At 40.7% G+C, this 18,410-nt stretch overlaps 1 protein-coding gene and 1 long non-coding RNA gene across 6 annotated transcripts in view; one reads left to right on the top strand and one right to left on the bottom strand.

Moving 5' to 3' along the window:
* Nucleotides 1-6,060: 6,060 nt before the first annotated feature.
* The window catches only part of HTR1F (5-hydroxytryptamine receptor 1F), a 119,181-nt gene continuing 106,831 nt past the window's right edge, over nt 6,061-18,410 (top strand). For all 4 annotated transcript variants that reach the window (XM_035315309.1, XM_035315306.1, XM_035315308.1 and 1 more), the window contains exon 1: nt 6,061-6,343. The gene's annotated coding sequence lies outside the window, so the exon portion shown is untranslated. The remainder of the gene's footprint in view (nt 6,344-18,410) is intronic.
* The window catches only part of LOC118160527, a 30,686-nt gene continuing 23,276 nt past the window's right edge, over nt 11,001-18,410 (bottom strand). For both annotated transcript variants that reach the window (XR_004747546.1, XR_004747547.1), the window contains exons 2-3: nt 17,745-17,907; nt 11,001-11,995 (exon numbers count right to left, since the gene is read on the bottom strand). This is a non-coding gene — a long non-coding RNA (uncharacterized LOC118160527). The remainder of the gene's footprint in view (nt 11,996-17,744; nt 17,908-18,410) is intronic.

The raw sequence follows: 18,410 nt of genomic DNA, 5'->3' as shown, positions 1-18,410 counted from the left end.
GGGAGATAAAAACATGCGTTCCTAGAGACAACAATCTGCCCAAAGAAGTAGTCTGATAAATGTATTTACCTAGTACTTTAGCAGTGAAAATGATCAAGACTTCTCTAGTGGCTCTCATCTAAAGGGTCCCTCAAACCCTTATGTTCTTTGTTTCGATAAAGAATAGATTTGCTACTTACAAAAGACTGACTTATCCACCTAATCTCCTAGGCTGCTATCATTTTAGAAAAAAAAAAAATTGTTTTGCATAGTCTCTAGACTTTAGAAAAAAAGTGAAATGTGGAGGACATCCTCACTTTTGGAAGAAGGAGGATATCATATGGATTTTGCTGGCTTCACTTTCTCTGTACATGAATATCCACACTGATATATGTTGGCTTAAAGAAATCCTCTAAAAACCCAGTGGACAACTGGAATGGAAGTTACTAAATCTAAGAAAGAAAGATTAAACTTCTCCCTGACATAATCCAGTTGTAAATCAGGGTATCAGCATCCAGGGAGCCTTGTCCTCCCTTTCAGCTGTGTGTCATATTGAGTTTTCACACTCAGGAAACTCTGTAATGAACTTTTCTGTTAACAGTACATTTGATGTATTCTTTCTGTGTGACTTACCATTTCATTCCTCTTTTCATGTACCTCATGAGATAACATCCATGCTTTTTCAAGTATCAGTCCCTTTCCTGTTCCTCAGTTACCCTCTGCTGTATATCTTCTTTTCCCCTCTCTCTTCACAGAAGTTGCAGCATATCCCTTTTTCAAGATGGAGTCTTGGCCTCTCTATTTTTCCCTGGATAGGAGTAACCAACCAAGACTTGTCCCATATACCATGCTAAATTTGCTGTGGGGCATGCTTGAGCTTTATCCAATGGCTTCTATGATGAGAGCAGGTTTGAATACATTGAGTGTAAGTATTATTTACAAAAGGTAAACATTTTCACATTTTCCCCGTCTAGATAAACAGCAATGAGATACATGCATTTCATTAAGCAAAAATAATCAGCTGTTTTCATAAGTAGCAATCTTCATTCTCACTTAATAGTCAGACTTTAAGGGAGCTGAGAGTGTTTTAATTAAAGGATGCAAACAAATGTCCTGATTTTGAGAGATGCTGAGCACCTGGTATTCCATACCACAGGTGGTCTGAGCACTGACCTGCTCCACTGACCCTCATTAAGGGCACACCAAAGCACAGCATGGTGACGGCTATGCAAGGCAGAGTCAACAAGGCTAAATTCCTTGCTCTTTAAACATGGTGATATAAATAATAACATCATAACCCCCGTCATTTAACCAAAGCTATTTAGGCATCCTCATGTCATATTTTATCCCAAACATGTAGGTATTTATAGCAAAGCAGAAAACGCAAGGACTGTGAGGCATCAGTCCTGTGGTCATCTTGGGACTCAGCAACAGCTCCCAAAGATGACAGATGCTAAGCACTGGCAGCCGTACTGCAGGTTCAGCAAGCATCTTCTCACCTCTTCTGTCCACCAAACCACTCATGGAGCCCCTGCGCACTGCTCTGAGGTGTTCAGTCCTCGAGCTGAGCCTGCTCTGCATCTCACTGTCACACTGATTCAAGTGTCCCCTCAGACCACATAAGCTAGTCAGGATATGCACAACAGTCAGGTTTGCTCAGAAAAAACAGCAAAAGATTGCAGGGATTTTTAAAGGGAGGGGATGGTCAACCAGAGCTCTCAAACCCCTGTGATGCTGGGCTGCTGCCCTGATAAATCTCTGCCATGGAAGAGGTTCTTCTCCAAAGCAGTGTGGCCTTAGATACTGAGCATCAGCTTTTACACTTACCTTTCATAAACTCTGTAAAAATTCACTAGAGCTCTTCTGTGTTACCCTGGCTTAATATTGACAGGCAATGGTGGGATGGCACAGCAGAGGAAAGGTAACAAGGAGGTACCAGGAAGAGCAGCAAAAAAAACAGTTAAGCACATAGCAGCTTGTTACGACAGGCAGCCAGTTTCCATAGTGGAGTTTGGCCTGGGATCTCCTCTGAACTCGTCTCAGACTGATAGCACAGGCTGCCATCACACCCATGAACATGATAAAACTTAAACTACAATGGTAATTTCACCTCCATGTTCAGGTCTTACTTTGATTATTGGAAAAACAGCCCTGTAATCTGTACAGGCATACCCTGAACTGAGGGGGGAGAAGGGAGTACCAGCCATCCATTACCTTCCTAATCCATTTGCAGCACAGAACGGAGAGCTTTGCCAGCACGCTACATGCTCTTCCAGAGCAAAAGTCTGGTATTGCCTTTGTTTTTTTTTCAAACCCATGCCTGGCAAGGAGGAAGTGTGTGAGAAAAAAAAAAAAAAAAAAAAAAAAAAAAAAAAACACCGGGGGGGGGGGAGCCCACAGCATCTCTACATTGTTAATCTCCAGGCCTGTGGATGCAGTTCAGGAAGAGAGAAAGGAAGGCAGGCAGCAAACCCCAGCTACCAGTTTGACACTAGTGAGTGAGAAACAATGAAGCAGCAAGGAACAACTAAGGCAAGCAGCAAGGAGCAGCTGATGTCCCTAAGAAATAAATATCTCATAAAAAAACAGACCCCACAGACAAATGGAATCTCTCACAGGAGAGGAAATTGTCCACCTGATTTATTGCACCAGCGTCATTTAAACATGATGAAAAAGCCCCAGACTTTCAAACTTATCTAGTCTCTTGCTTTCAGGAGGTAGGAGAGTTTACACAGGATAGTGGCTTACAACCCATCTCCAATTTTTTTTTTTATTTTTATTTTTTTAATCGATATTGATTTGGGGCACTCTTTACAGAGGTAGAAAGAGAAAAACAACCTGGACTTCATGGCTGGGTACTGGAAACCAAATACTGGGATAAATGAGGATTCCCTCTCCCACCTCTCCCAACACCAGATTCACAGTCCAGCTCATCTCCCACCACATTGGCCCTTGGGAAGCAGAGCTCAGGTGCAGTAAAGGGCCTGCTGGCATGCACAGTAAATAAGTAATTCCATAACTCACATCTCTTCCCCAGGCTCTGAATGCACTGAGGTGAGAAAGATGCAAGAGGTGAGAAAGGCTGTTTTCTGAAGTGGCAAGTGACCCTCACTCATGCCAATCTTCCATAGCCTTACTGATGTCTTCAGACCCCTAATTTCCAATTTAATGTAGTCTGTGGAGAGTTTATTTACCATAAACAGAAATGGACAGAAATCCCCCTTGGAATTCTCCTGACCACAGACCCTTGGAGAATTGTCTCAGAACAAATTTCTGAGATGCTGGTGACTAACCCTGACTGTTCAAGGAAGAAGTTGGGACTTCCATCTCATTGCTGGAGATGAACACTCTTTGGAAACCAAATGGGGTGCAGTCTTGAATTTGAGGAATCTGTTTTTTACATTATTTTTCATCTAATAAAGATGTTTTGCTGCATAAAGTTACTCAGAAAGGGACTGAAATGCATGCAGTTATGTTACAAAACTCATCAGTGTTCTGCATCCACAGCCCAGCCACCATGCCAATGTTTTAATTGCTTATTACTAATCATTCAAGCAATCCATTATTATGATTATCTGTGCTGTCACAGTGTCTTGCAGCCCAAGTCCAAGATCAAGACTTTAATGAGATAGGCACTATGGAAATTCAGAGCAAAAAGACTGGCTGAAAAACCTTGGGATCTAAGTACATAAGAAGTGTGGGCCTTCTTCCCTAGGAATTCCAAGGCCCTGTATGCAGCCATTACCTGTTCATTGGCCTACATTTTTTTATTTTTTCTGATGGGATTAAATAGCTTTATCTAATCTAACGAAAATATCACTTAAGATAAGTAAAAAATTGCTACAGCTGTTTGTGTGACACTCAGAAACAGGAGAAAGAAAAAGAAAAAGTAAAACACACAGTTTTAAAGCAAACAAGAAGGGCTTTTGGTAAGTCCAGTCGCTAGCTCTGCTGTGGAACAGCTTGCTGGAAGGACATTGTGGAAACCTAAAGTATAAATGTGTTCAAAAAGTGGCTAGTTTGTAAGCTTCAGCAAGATGAGAGGGTGTAACAGGACAAGGCACTCTGTGTTTGCCCCAGTCTTATGCCCTTTTCCTGCATACTGACTACCAGCTCTCCTCAGAGAGGCGATAATGGACTTTGAAGGACTTTGTGCCTGACCCACTGTGACTTCTCCTATGTAGAAGGACACAACAAGAAATATACTCTCAAAAATAAACTTTAGATTTCTACCTATTATAATCAAAACAGAACAGCCACTTCTTGTTACCATCAAAGCTATTGCTGTGAGACACACACACTGGTCAAGGTGCTGCTGCACTGGGTAGGGGCAGCTTTGCTCAAATGTGCAATCTCAGGCTGGGCCATGCTTTGAAGGCAAAAGAACACACAAAGCACAAAGTAGCAATGAGCAATTCCCACCTGTGTCACAGGAATCATACCACAGGAAGCAAGAGGTCCTAAGGAGGTATTTGAAGGAGGAACTGGAGACGTTACTTGTGCACACTGTGACAACCAGTACCCTTGCACTCTGCTTCGGGAATCACTAGAGAATTTCTGCCACCGTCAGTTTTCCCTAGGAGAAAATCTTTGCAAAAGGTTTATAGGTGCTGCAGTAAATCATATACTAAATTGTTGGTTCTAGAGAGGCACTTTCACATCCCCCACTAGACCGGCTGTAATGGCATTGATCTGAGGCCAGAAGCAGATGATAGTGCGAACACAGGTTAATCATACATGGTCAGCTCTTACTCATCAGCAGCAATGGACAAAGGAATGTTTTGCTTAACTTCTGCTATTTCTAAGTCACTTGTGGTATAATTAAAACTTTGTTCATTAAATCAAACAACATCAGGAGATACACACGACTGGTAGCTGGGGGAGCAGAAGACTTTATTCAGTAGTATCATAACCTGCAAAAGAAAAAAAGGTATTCCATTCATCTAAAACTGGAACTTTAAAAGCCTGAAGAATACCAGCCCTAAGCAGCCTCCTCAGATCCTGGCAGACGTCAAGTGATCCAGGGAGACCACCTCTAAAGAGACCAATGTAAATATAGTGTGGCTGTGTGATGCAGGTAGGTGTTAGAGCTACTGTCTACTTAGGTTTTCCTTTGCCTTTTTGAATAGCCAAAGGCATAAAAGAATCTCTAGCACTTTCATCTTTTTACAGTATTTGTAGGATCAAAGTTTGCAATGTTATGTAGGGGGCTGGTTTAACCAAAACAAAGACTTGTATAAACAGAGGTCCAAGCAAACAACAAACCTCATGAGCTGAAAACAGGGCACATATGGTTTACTAACTAGCACCTAGGATCACTCAGTACCAAGGTAAATATCCATGAGGAAAGTAAATTGCACAGAGCATTGGAAAAAGGAGCTGAAAGTACTGCTTGCAATTAGGTCATCCGTGACCTCTCAGCTTTACAGGATGATGGGCTAGAAGCATCCACAGGGATGTGTTGAGCTGGGAGGCCCAGTGCTGCATGCCAAGGAGAGAGAGAAAAGGCACGGAATAGGTGTGCAGCTGACAGCAGGTCGATTACGTCTCAAGCACATCTGAGCAGCAGCAAGGTATCAGTCACTTCAAAAATCTCCCCATCCAAACACGCTGCTCTGCCAGCTGGTCTTTTGCCTTTGCAGAAGCGCTGAGTGCATCCTTGTCCACCCCTGTGCCACATCACACGCAGCCTGGCAACTCTTCCTCACAGCCTGGCCATAACATTTTGGAGGAGGAGAACAGCCTCACCCAAGAGCATGCACTCCAGAGGAGCCCAAACTCCACGGAAGATGGGCGGCTGATGCAGACCTTCCCCTCCCACCCCCTTCCCCGGCACAAGGCGCGGATCTAGAATACGGCGACCCCGCAACCAGCCCCTCCATCCCACCTCGGATACCCCGGGGCCCACTGGGGCCGGCTCGGCGGGTGCGGACAGCCTGGGAGCCGCGGGTGGAGCCGCGCCGCACCGCAGCCCGCAGTCCGCTGCCCTCCCCTGGCGGCCGCGGCTCCGCTCCGCTCCGCTCCTCCCCGCGGCTCTCCGCGGAGCCGCCTCCCGCAGCGCTCCGGGGCCAGGCAGCGGGAGAGGAGCTGTCGGGGCGGCGCCGGAGCGCAGCCGGTAGAGTTTGCCCGGCCGCCGGCTGCCTCCTCCCCTTCCCCCCCCCCCCCCCCCCCTTCGTGGTTTTTAATTTTTTTTAATTTTTTTTTTCTTCGCCTTTTTGACGAGGGGGGAACCGGGGCTGCTGCTTCGCGCTCCGCGGCGCTGGAGTGGATGCGCACGGACCAGTCCTCGTGGAAACGGCTCCCGGCATTTCCCCCCCAAAAAAAACCCAGCCCCACCAACCCACCCAGTTGGATAATTGAAACGGTAAATCTGGCTAACTTTTCATTATCTCGCTTGCTGTGTGCTTATACCTGTAGATATTTATGGCTTATCTGGCTTCTTTTCGTTGTCCTTTGGTTTTCATTAATTAGCTTCTCTTGTACTGCTGGAGAACTTGAAACGTTGGGGTATCTAACAGAGCAGGACTCAGTTTCTGCTTTATCTTAAAGTTGGACTGAGGAATGGAAACCTTCCCAGTTGATATCAGCCTTGCACATACATTTACTTGTTTTATTAACCTGAACATAGATGAGATTTCATATGACAGCATTCCTTTGACTTTGCTTTTCCTTAGCTTAATTTTTGCTGATGCCAAGACAACATAGATATGTATATGCTACACACATGCAGTCCTGTATGCTGATTGATTTTGTATGCTGGCATTCACATCTGAAAATACAAGTAGGCTATGAATCTTTTTATTTTATCACGTCAACATGTGAACTGTCATCTGTTTTCATCTTAATTTAACTTGTAGATCCTGCCAAGACAAGGTCACCCAAAGAGACTCAAATGGTACTTCTCATCCCTGTAATTATTTAAGTTATTGAAACATGCTATGAGTTGCAGTCTGTATAATTTGTATAGCTTCTTAATCTGGTAGGCTTTTGTTTGAGAGAGAATTAATTTTATACATATTAATTACATACATTCATAAAGTTGGATGCTTTATGACACTGGGCACCCCAGGATTTTTCCACATTATAAAAAACAACTTTATATTTCTTTGTTTTGTCAGATATTATAATTTCATGTATATTTATGCTTTCTACTATTAGATGTTCTTGGAGCAGTAACCCAGTAAACGTTTACATGAGGAAAATAGAAATGAGAGGTTATTAAAAAAAAAAAAAAAAAAAAAGTTACTATATACATGGAAAAAAGCCCCTCTTATTCTCATAAAATAGGGGAAAATGAGAGTAACAGTTTCATAGCTAGTAAATATGATTGACCTGAACTTAGCTGCACAATATGAGCTAAACTTCAAACTCAGAAAAAAAAACTCAGCTTAGTGTAGACTCTGTAGCTCTTCATTGATCTTGTTTCTTTGCTTCCTGAGAAGTCATTTATGTATTGATCTACCTACCTATGCATACAGGTACATATGCTACAGCACAAGCACACGTACACAATCACAATAGCAGCCAAGCACAAGATTTTGTGATTCCAGTTTTTGAGCCACACAAGTCTACAAACAATGGTAAGAAAAGGCAGAAGGAGAGATTTACAACACTTAATCTTGGGCACTTATTTTAGGAACCTTAGCTTGAGGACAAGTCTCAGTGGTCAAAGAAGAGAAAGAGGATCCCACACACCCTTCAACATGCATAGCATTTGCTTCTGCTCTAAACTGTTGCTTGCTGTCATTACAATTATATTTGAATTCATCTTCCAAAAACTTGTGTCCATCTGTCATTTATCTTGTTATTGTTGAAAACAGGATAGAATGTTAGTTGTTTATTTCTAGATTGCTAAATATTAAGAGCTGTTGACCCAAGAAACAAATCTTCTGCAAAGTTTGTATTTTTTTTCCCAAACCTGTGTGCTGCTGTGTGCTGACACCAGACACTAATTTCCTGCAGTGTTGCATTAAAGAGGAATTGGGAAGCAGGGAGCGCAGTTTCTTATGCACATAGGAGATGAATGTTTAAGTGACTGGCCAACAATGCTGTTCAGAGCGTTAGTAAATCCAGGGAATGTTACTGTCTGAATACTGCAAAGAGTACAGCATTGACCTTTACATCAGGTTGCTTTAAGGTACTGTAAGCACACTGCTCTTGGTACCCCAGCCTATGCCTCTTCATAATTATCAAACACTCGTGGGCAAGACAGCACCTTCTATCTTTGGCATGTCATAAATATCTGAAAGTTTCTTCATTTTCATCACAGAGAGTGAAGTGTTTGTAGAGTCAACAAAGGAAAAAAAGTAATGAACCACAAACCATTGTGAAATTTTAATACAAGAACTAAAATAGATTCTTAGGTAAGTCAGAAGTTCTGCTTTCTTGAGGAAAAAATATTTGAGTTTCTGTTGCTTTAATTTTTTCCCAAAGGTTTTTGCTTCTGTCTTTCACTGGCTTTAGTGAAACCTACAGATATTCAAGTCCAGTCTTCCTCTTCCTTCCTTCCTTCCCGTCTGCAAGCTCCAAATTACCTTTTTGTTTGTTTGTTTGTTTTTTAAATCCAGACAGCAAATGGAAGGGCTAACCGAATACACACAGGCAGGAGGCACTATTTGCTTGCAGAGTTTGATTTCCCAATGCTGAGATTGCTCTTGCGCTGGGGTTACAGACACACACACAAAGGCTCATACTGCACATGACATCTCTCAGATGCTCAGTGCTTTCTGTATCAGTTCCACATCTGGGAATGACATACCACTATTTTAGCATTTAAGACATAAGTGATTAAAATTTAGACCACTTTTGTAACCTACTGTAACCTACTGGTGCACAGCTGCTAGAAGTTGCAACCGAGGTTATTGGATCTAGACGAGTAGAATGTTTTTTTTTTTTTTGCCCCAAGTTATTCATTGGAAAAACTGTTGTGACCTGCCAGATTCAGTGGCTTGCCCCTAGTATTAGCCCTTCACCCAGAAACAGTGGAAAAAAACTTTGTAGCTTCAGAATGAAAGAAACACTGACTTTAGTCAGCTTTAGTATTTGAAACCATTTTAATACCGTTGTATTTTATATGACCAAACTCCACGTGTGATTATCCATTTAACCTGTGAGATAACTACAGAAATTGTTGGAGACAACTTGTACTATAGCATACTAAGTGATTAATGTTAGGTACACAATATAATGTTTTCACTATTTGATGGGTTGTATCTGATGGCTTTTAATGTTGGTGGGTTTGTTGGTTTTTGTTGTTGCTGTATTTTTTTTAATTAGTGTTGCATTTATTTTGCCTGCAGGATTTCTCTGTAATTTATGATCACAAACAAAGGTTACAGACTCTCTAATTCAAGCTTCAACTATTATAGCATTTTTATACAAATGTTCATTTACTTTGTCGTGGCGTTTAGCAAGAAGGATCTATCAATGTGATCCATTATTCTGCATCTATTGTGTGAAGTTATTCTATCAAAAATGTGTCCCTTGGTTATATTTTTTTTTTGCAAACTAATTACACATGAAACATAATATTGCCTTCTACTTCTACATTATGTTTCCAATTGCAATAAAGTTTCCAACTGTATAAGTTTCAATACAAGAACAAAACATTTTTTTTTCAGTTGACATTTGATGTCCATGGCAGGAAAGGTTGCACAAGGCAGCTGCTCCTGGCAGAAAAGCAAGTCCTTCAGAATGTGCACTTTACATTTTAATTAAAACCAGAACATACTACAGAAAATATTGGGAATGTGTCTCATATGTCTTTAATTTCAAGCATTACTTTCATTATGTTCCTCTTTACAAATTAGTGATGGAGTATGAGAATAGAATTGTTGGTCTTTTCCTTCACACTTTCTTCATGTCATCAGTTTTCCTTCAGTTCGTGGAGGAAGAAAACACAAAAGAGTACAGAAAACTACACAGACCAAGACACTCTAATTACTATTCAGTTCCCCTTGCCTATTATTGGAGGGTATAATATCATAATCTGGAAGGCTTACTCAGAAGTGGAAGTGATATAAAACTAGGTTTGACTCTTACAGCTGTGCATCTCTGTGTGTGCATTTGCAGTTTCTCTGCCAGGAAAGAGGCAGGGAGCCTGAACCTGGTTAGTTAGCTTTATATATCAAATGTAGCTTGTTCTACCATGAAGTATCAGCAGCTAAGCACCACAAAAGGCTCAACCTAAATACGCCCATGCACTGGCTTCATCAACAAACAAGAGGATTTCTATAAAGTATGAGTTGTGATTTTGTTTATTAGAAGAAAGAAAAAAAAAAAAAACCCTACATCAGCATACAAACATGTAGCCTTCTTGAATATATTTAAGTAGTGTTTTTTAATGGCAAAATGCAAGCTGGACTTTGAAAGTTTTTTGTTGTTGTTTTTTTTTTTGTTTTTGAGGGCTTATCACAATGAAGAAGCAGCCATCCCAATTAAAGTTTTGGATTATTACTCCCTAGAAACAGTCTGTTGCCATTCTGAAAGTAATTCACCGCATTTTGGTAAAACCATCACTTAATTATGTTCAATAAGTGTGCAACTGTTTCAGGCTTTGACTGAACTGGTTTTTAGTTGGTGATGGAAAATACAAAGGCTTATTGGCAAAACATCCAAGCATGAATTAGCAAGTCAGCTGGCCCACTAGCAAACACAGCCATTATGCCTTAGGAGCTAAACTAGTGAAAAATCATTCTCCACCACAAGGAATATTTCATTGAATACAGAGCTTAATCTCTCAAGACTGTCACTATGAGGTGCAAAGGTGATCCAGCTACCTGCTTGGGTATATATATGTTATATATATGCATACTGATACAAACACACACATCAACTTCATAGAGGTCAAATACAAAACCCATAAAAATAAGTAATATTTGTGAGGAATTATGAAGGAACATTAGGAGCGTGATCAGTCGGAAAAGAGGAGAGCAGAAAGGAGAACTAAGAGAAACACAGAAATGTCAGACCCATTATGTAAATTTCGGACAGATTGGGTGAGAAGGACTGAACTGGCTTACTTAACCTAGAAAAGCTACTTACTGTGCAACAATGAAGTGATTACAATTTGATGGATGTTTTATGATAAAGCAAAACCAGGAATTCCTCCAAAAGGTACTTTGTGCCTATCGAAGTGTGGTTGCATTTGGCAGCTTCCCTTGGCTTGAGCAGAACATCCTATCTCTGCAGCTATAAATCACAATCAAAACTATAATAAATTTTAGAGACTTTTGACCTTCAAAATAGAATTTATGAGTCTTTAACTACTGTATGTGTAACTACATAGTCACATCTGCAATAAAAATTCTGGACAAATAGACAACAGTCAAATGCCCCTTCTCTTTTTTTTCCCCTCACAGTAGTGGAAACAAAAGTTAATTTTAACCAGATTTCATTCCTTTTGCCCACAGTAACTCTTGCTTCCTAGAGCTGTCTGTAGTTAGCTCCTATAGCAGCATAATAATGAGAGCAGAACGTTTGGCTTGGGCCTTTTCACAGACAGAAATTCTGAATGTTCTCTGATTATTGCTTCCTTTCTCTGATAGAGGACAGAGGAGCTCAGTGAATCACTCCTAGGGTCAGCACAATAGTGTGATTTCAGCATCACATTGCATTTTCTCTCTTCGCTCTTCCTCCCAGTCTCACCATCTTTCTCACCTGACAGCAGCTAGATTTCAGGCAGACCACGCTCTCTTTGTCCTCAGCTGTCTGATTCCTGGTCTTCTGAATTCCTGGATTGCTTCTGATTGCACTCGCATGAAATGCTCTGACACTGCCCTGACTGAAAAATGTTCACTGTGGGCAGCAGTAGTTATTGTTGCTGTTGTTTTTCCCCTACGTGGGAAATCAGCGTGCATAATACTTGTAGTATATGTAGTATACTGTAGTATGTGAGAAACAAGCATTTTCCAGCTGTAAGGTGCAGATGATTTCTCTGTATCATAACCACATTCATTAGTCTCTAGATAGAGTTGGGCCATAATTTGGTCTTTTGCTGAAGAAGAGTTGATCTTTCCTATGGAAGAAAACGAAAGCATTTCAATTTTTTTTTTACCTGGCATAAACACTCCTCATTAGATAGCATTAAATCTATTCGGCTCATTCATACTAAGCATAAGACTATCTATGAAGTTTAATGTGGAAAAAAAAAAAAAAAAAAGTAACTACCAGTATTCATTCTCTTATCCTTAGTGTTGTGCTAGATTATAAAAGATCAGCATGGCTTGGCCAAACCAGTCTATTAGTGATGGAACCCACAGAGTACAAGTTTCCTAGCTCACTGTGATGACTACAGGTCACTGAGCCACTGAGGAGAAGGGAGAGCTCTGAAACCAAAAGAGAGAACTGAAATAAATACATCTATTATTAACACATGATCTCTGGAAGAGATTTCAGGCTGTGGTTTGTTGGTCTCTCAACAACCACCAGAGAATGTAGGCAAATTTGGACCATATCCAGTATTGTTTAGAGACACAGCCCAGCCAGCTATAATACATGCCTCCAGCTGTTGTTACATTAAATCCTAGTAACTATGGAACAAGCTTCTAACTTGCCACAGACACAAAGCAATAAATATGGCTTGGGTGAATATATAAGAAGGGGTGTGTACCACTGGCTGGAAAACTTTACTTAGAAAATAGGTCTTAATAATTCATTATTACAACTACTGTCAAACTGCAAGGCATGTACCACTTGTGGTTGACCAGGAGACTCTCCTGGGTGTCATGTAATGTTTTAATTAAAATTTTAATAACACTTAATATTTAATTATTCATTAACAGATCAGCAGAGGGAATTACTTGTACACTTGGTAAGTGTGCAGGTGATACCAGGTTGAGGAGGAATGCAAATAAGTTGAACAATGGAATTGGACTTTAAAGTTTTTATAAGAAATGTAGTTCAAAAGAATGAGTATCAAATATGCTCTTGAACATGAACAACCAAGAGGGTGAATGGAAGATCAGAAATGACTGACCAGTCAGAGACATTTGTGCCAACATACATCAACATCACAGGGCTGACTCATGTCCAGATGATGTAATCAGCAGATAGTTTTTGAAAAACTGCTACATGGCCATCCACATCCTGAATTTAGGCATGTGAGGAACAGTGAGAGCAGGGCTTCTCTGCAAGGAGAGTGTGCAGGGAGCTGAGGTGACCCCAGCACAGATGTTGCCTCAACCAAGAGGCCACAGACCCACAGGGTCTAGGCAGACAGAGCCAGGGGATGATAATGGGGTCCATTGACAGTCCAGATGTCATGAGAGGATGAACCAGGGCCAGGGGCCACCCACCCAGGGAGGACAGCCAGGAACAGACAGTGATACTGACATTTTTCAGTAACATTGAAAAAATCCAAACACACCAGATAAAACAAGTAAATAATACAATTATCTGTTCAAGAAAAGAGGGAAGTTAAACTTTAGGAGTCTAATATCATTTAAGACTCTGTAAAGGCTGCATTTAAGGCAGTTTATATCTTTCTTAGGGAAATGACTTACATTCTGTCCTCTCTAACACTTGTATCTACATAAACAATCTTCTATATTGGGCTTGCCCAACAAAATGGCATCATTACCATCTCCTCTGCACAAAGAATTTTTACATTAGGGTTATAAATTAAGCTCATTTTCACTCTTTTTTTTACTGAAGGCTTTTGATTTTTTTCTTCCAGCCAACCCTCACTCTTCTCAAGGACTGTACTGCAGGACTTAGGAAATTACCTGATGACTGACAGTTGCCAGTGGCAAAAAAGGCCCCTGCTGTTTTGGGAAAGATTAAATGTATGTTTCTTTTCATCTAGACTAAAAGCCTAGGGTGCCTATTTTTTGCTGGTTTTGTTTTTGTTGTTGCTGTTTGTTTGTTGTTGTTTGTTTGTAGGGTTTTTTTTGGTTAATATTTTAGGATGTTTATGTTTAGAATAAAGAACTACTTTCTATTCCTAATGAGTACCTGTGGGTATGTCTACACTGTCACTTCCCTGATTTGTTCTTAAGTCCCTATCTTCTAATCATCTAAACTGCATCAAAGTTAATTTGTTCCTGAAACATTTTGGAGCAAACCACCGGTTCCCATTAAGACAAAAGGCAGGTAGGGATCTGGAACTTATTTGCTGAGGAGACCATTTCAAATAAGCACAATAGCTGAGACCATACCCAGATTTGGATCTTTCTGTCCTACACAGTTTTCTCCAGTGCATTCCCAGCAGACCTTCTACCCTTAATGGCTCACAAACCCTGCTGCAGTATCTACAAACACACAACCTATCTCCCCCTTGGTATTATGCTATTGTCTTTCATTCCACTGGAGCTGTTTTGAACCATAAAACCTCTAAAAAAAACAGTAATAATCTCTTTGAGTCACAGAGACCTTTGTTAGGTGCCTTGAAGTGTGAGCACAGCTTCTCCCACTGCACTAAATGGGGATTAACATATATTGGGGGCACAGGGCACTTTTTTTCTTTTTTTTTTTTTTTCATTTCAAATTTCTACAATGGCCTAGTGACACCAAGTTATCTCCTTGGCGAAAATAGACAAAGCTCTCTTCACTAGGGCCAGCCAGTTACTGAGAGACTGATGACAAAATGAAGAAGTGAGATGAGCAGCCTAAGATGTCTCCCTTAGATTTTGGCATAAAAGTCAATGGCATTTTTAACCATCTGTAAAGGTAGATTTGAACTAGAAAATAGACTTATTTTTGTATATAGCTAGTAAGGAAAGACAAGGAAAGAGAGCTGCAGGTATCATTATGTGGTGGGCTTTCCAAATCCCATAGTAAGAGCAAAGAATAGGAGCTTTCCAAAAGCTGACACTTTTCTAGAAAAGAGTTGCTCTCAGGTGAAGCAATTGCACAGTCCCTAGTGAACAAGTCTGAGCTCTGTGTACATGATATTGTGACAGGAATTTATATATTTATTGTGGAATTCTTAATCCACTGCAACCATCTAAAAAACAAATGTCTCATCCACTTACTTATGTGATATTTGATCAGCAGCTCTGTGTGTATATCTTATTTAAGATGACCTATTAAGCTGTCACCCATAGCTGCTGGACATATAACCGATAACACCATCAGGAAAAGCAAGCGTTAAAATGGAAACTAGCTTTACTTGCTTTTGTAAACTTTTGTCTGCCATTCCAGAACCTTGCAGCTTGGCCAACACAAACTCACACAGAGTGCAGGTTTACCATGATGGCATTTCTTAATTATCTCTCTTTAGTGCATTTGTGTTTCATTTCTCTACTCTCAGGTAACAAGTAAAGTTTGCTGTTCATTAGCCTCATCCTTGATCTTGCACTGAAACCATTTACTGGCTCTTGGCAGTTTGTTAGGCTAATGACACACATCTTTTGTTATATATAGCTACATTTAAGAAATAAGCAGACCATGTTTAATCATTTTAGTCACTTCAAACTACTAAATCTCTCTTAAGGGGGGGGGGGGGGGGGGGGGAAAGGAAGGAAGGACGCAAAAAAGCTGGACTGAATCTTCACCTGTTTTTATTATAAAAGTACCAGAAAAGTGTGGAAAATATGAATGAAGGGAACCAGATGTTAGACATGGTAAGATTTGCTGTTGTTTTTTTTTAAAGATATCATCCTATGAAGGATGATCAGCTACTGTCTCAATGGTGCACATCACTGGTTACATTAAAGATTTCTGTCTAAAGCATGATGTTTAATCTCAGAAAAACAGTCATTAATTTCTAATTTTGAAAGTTAGGGAAAAAGTTAGAAAAAGCATATCAATCATTAATGACAACTAGCAAAATTCTGAATGTAACAACTTAGTCTTTAAAAAGAGAAGAGGAAAACACAGCTTGCACATTTTCAGGGCTATATAATACAACATCCTGCTGTGAGCTGTACTTCTGAATATTTAAACATAGTTTCTTCCTTGGGTACTGGTGGGGAAAGGGGAGAAAGCATAAGAAAAAGGCTAGGTTATGAAACCAAAGAGGGTGAGAAGAAAGAAGAGTGGGAGGAGCTGTCACTCACAAGAGCAGCCCTCAAACTCCATTGACTAGGTAAGAGCACTTTGTTTAGGTACAAAATGTGAAATGTGCATTGGCAAAAATAGATAAATGAAAATGTTAACTGAGGGACACTAAACCAAAGTTTTGAACTATGCAGTTTTGAAAACATTCTGCCATTCCCTTCCACATCTAAACGTTTCTTGTCTGATTGTGAATTTTATCCGTTTGTTTCTTGCTTCATCACTGGTTGGCAGCGCTGCTCCTGCACCCAGCCAGAGACAAAGACCACTTGTGCATCTGGCAGAGTGGAGAAGTGCAAATGGATGCAGCAACCCATGTACCAACATTTCAAGGGGATTTGATTACACATAGGAAAGGGTAAGATATCTATCTAAGGAAGAGATGCCATTCAAAGGGTCCTGGACAGGCTGGAGAAGTGAGCACTGCGTCCAGGTCTGGGGCCCTAGCAGAAGAAAGATGTGGACCTGTTAGAGTGGGTCCAGACGAGGGCCACAAAGATGATCAGAGGGCTGGAGCACCTCTCCTATGAAGAAAGGCTGGGAGAGCTGGGGACGTGCAGCCTGGAGAAGAGAAGTCTCCAGGAAGACCTCATTGTGACCTTTCAAAACTTAAAGGGGTCTTATAAAAAAGATGGAGAAGGACTCGTTACTCAGGTAGACTATGATAGGACAAGGGGGAATGGTCTTAAACTGAAAGAGGATAGATTTAAACTAGACATGAGGAAAGTCTTCACCATAAGGGTTGTAAGGCACTGGAACAGGCTGCCCAGGGAAGCTGTGGATGCCCCATCATTGGAGGTGTTCAAGGCCAGGCTGGATGGGGCCTTGGCCAGCCTGATCTAGTGGGTGGCATCCCTGCCCATGATAGGGGATTGGAGTTAAATGATCTTTAAGGTCCCTTCCAACCCAAGCCATTCTACGATTCTATGAACTCCACAGTTAAACTAGAGCTCGTCCCAGCCTGTGGCAGTGGAGAACTGTCGGGCTAGATGGTGAAAAAAGGACAACATTACTTAATCTTTAATCATATATAAATACAACTTGTCCTTTTAGACTTCTGCTTTGCCAAGAATTCAAAGACTAGCCTTGTGGTTAAAACTATCAGGTCTGTGTGTTTGTGAGGGGGACTTAAAGAGAGATCACGTGAAGCACAGAAGACAAAGAACAGAAGTAAAACCAGTGAAGCTGCCTGGATTTGGTCATAGGCTTTAACCACAGGCAGGAGAGAACAGTGCTAGGGCAGCAGACTGCAATGGACAGGGACTTTCTTTGCTTACAATGATGTTCTGTTAAATCAGAGTTGCTGCAGTGAGCCAGAGCACACACAATCAAGGTGAGCAGCTGCTAGAAAGAGAAGACATCTCCAGGAACTGCAAATCCAACACATTAGGGCTCTGCCTGAATCATCCCCTCTGTCTGAACCATTTCCACAGTGGGAGCAGCCTAGACTGTCACCCCTGTGGCAGCAGAATTCATTTCTGCCTTCTTTGCTGAGAAAATTTGACCTGGCTGAGTGAATTCTTTTCAGTTTCTCCCACTTTTTCAGCACAAGTAATAACGTGATTGCATGAAGCATGGCAATAGCAAGTAGCTATATGGCAGTACTACTCTGTGAATGCAGCTCCATGGTGTGTCAAGTCTTAAGCTTCATGAGGAAAAAACGTTTACTTTTACTTCTTTGATAAAATAGCTGGGCCATTTTGCAGTGTACAATACTAGGATTTTGACAGGGTACAGAGAGAGCTTACCTTTTGATTTAATCATCTTACCTCAAGCCTGGAGACTTTTTTTTTTTTTTTTTTTTTTCAAAAAAGGCAGGCTTCTGTTTTTCAGAAATAAATCATGTAGTCTCAGCTGAGCCTCCCAAGGGAAGAACATGTCAAAGCAGCCTCTCTGGTTTCAGTGTCCATGTGGCAGTACCAGGAGTCCATTCTGTTATGGAGAAAATAACAGATTTTTGGGTACATGTACATATACTTATCAGACACGAGGATATTTCTTTTTACAGAACCAAATTATTTCTGATAAATAACGTTACACTAATTGTTTTAATAAAGGTATTTTTAAGGGTCTTTTTTTACAGCTTTTATAATGTTTTTGCTCAGCATCAATACATCTGCTCTTTTGCATTGCCTACTCTGTTCTAGTGCATCCCACTGTCATCCTTCCCACGGGAGGTCTTTTCAGCTCTTGGACCATCATATCTGCTTACATTAAGGTTGATAATTGGAGCAAAAACTTGTGGAAGTCTGGGCATCATGATGAAAATTATGCCCTGTAACTCTGTGATTTATTTCATATACTGAAGGGAGCTTAAGTTATTTAAGAATCTCCAGGTTTATTTACTGATACTTTGTATTTCAAAGAAATATTTATGTAAGGTGAAAAAGTGAAGTTCTGCTAAATTAAGCAAAAAGTCAAAGCAAAACAAAACA

This window comes from Oxyura jamaicensis, chromosome 1 (assembly GCF_011077185.1).
Source record: "Oxyura jamaicensis isolate SHBP4307 breed ruddy duck chromosome 1, BPBGC_Ojam_1.0, whole genome shotgun sequence".
Classification (NCBI taxonomy): Eukaryota; Metazoa; Chordata; class Aves; order Anseriformes; family Anatidae; genus Oxyura; species Oxyura jamaicensis.
The sequence above is the reverse complement of the archived record's forward strand: the minus strand, read 5'-3'. Positions and strand labels throughout refer to the sequence as shown.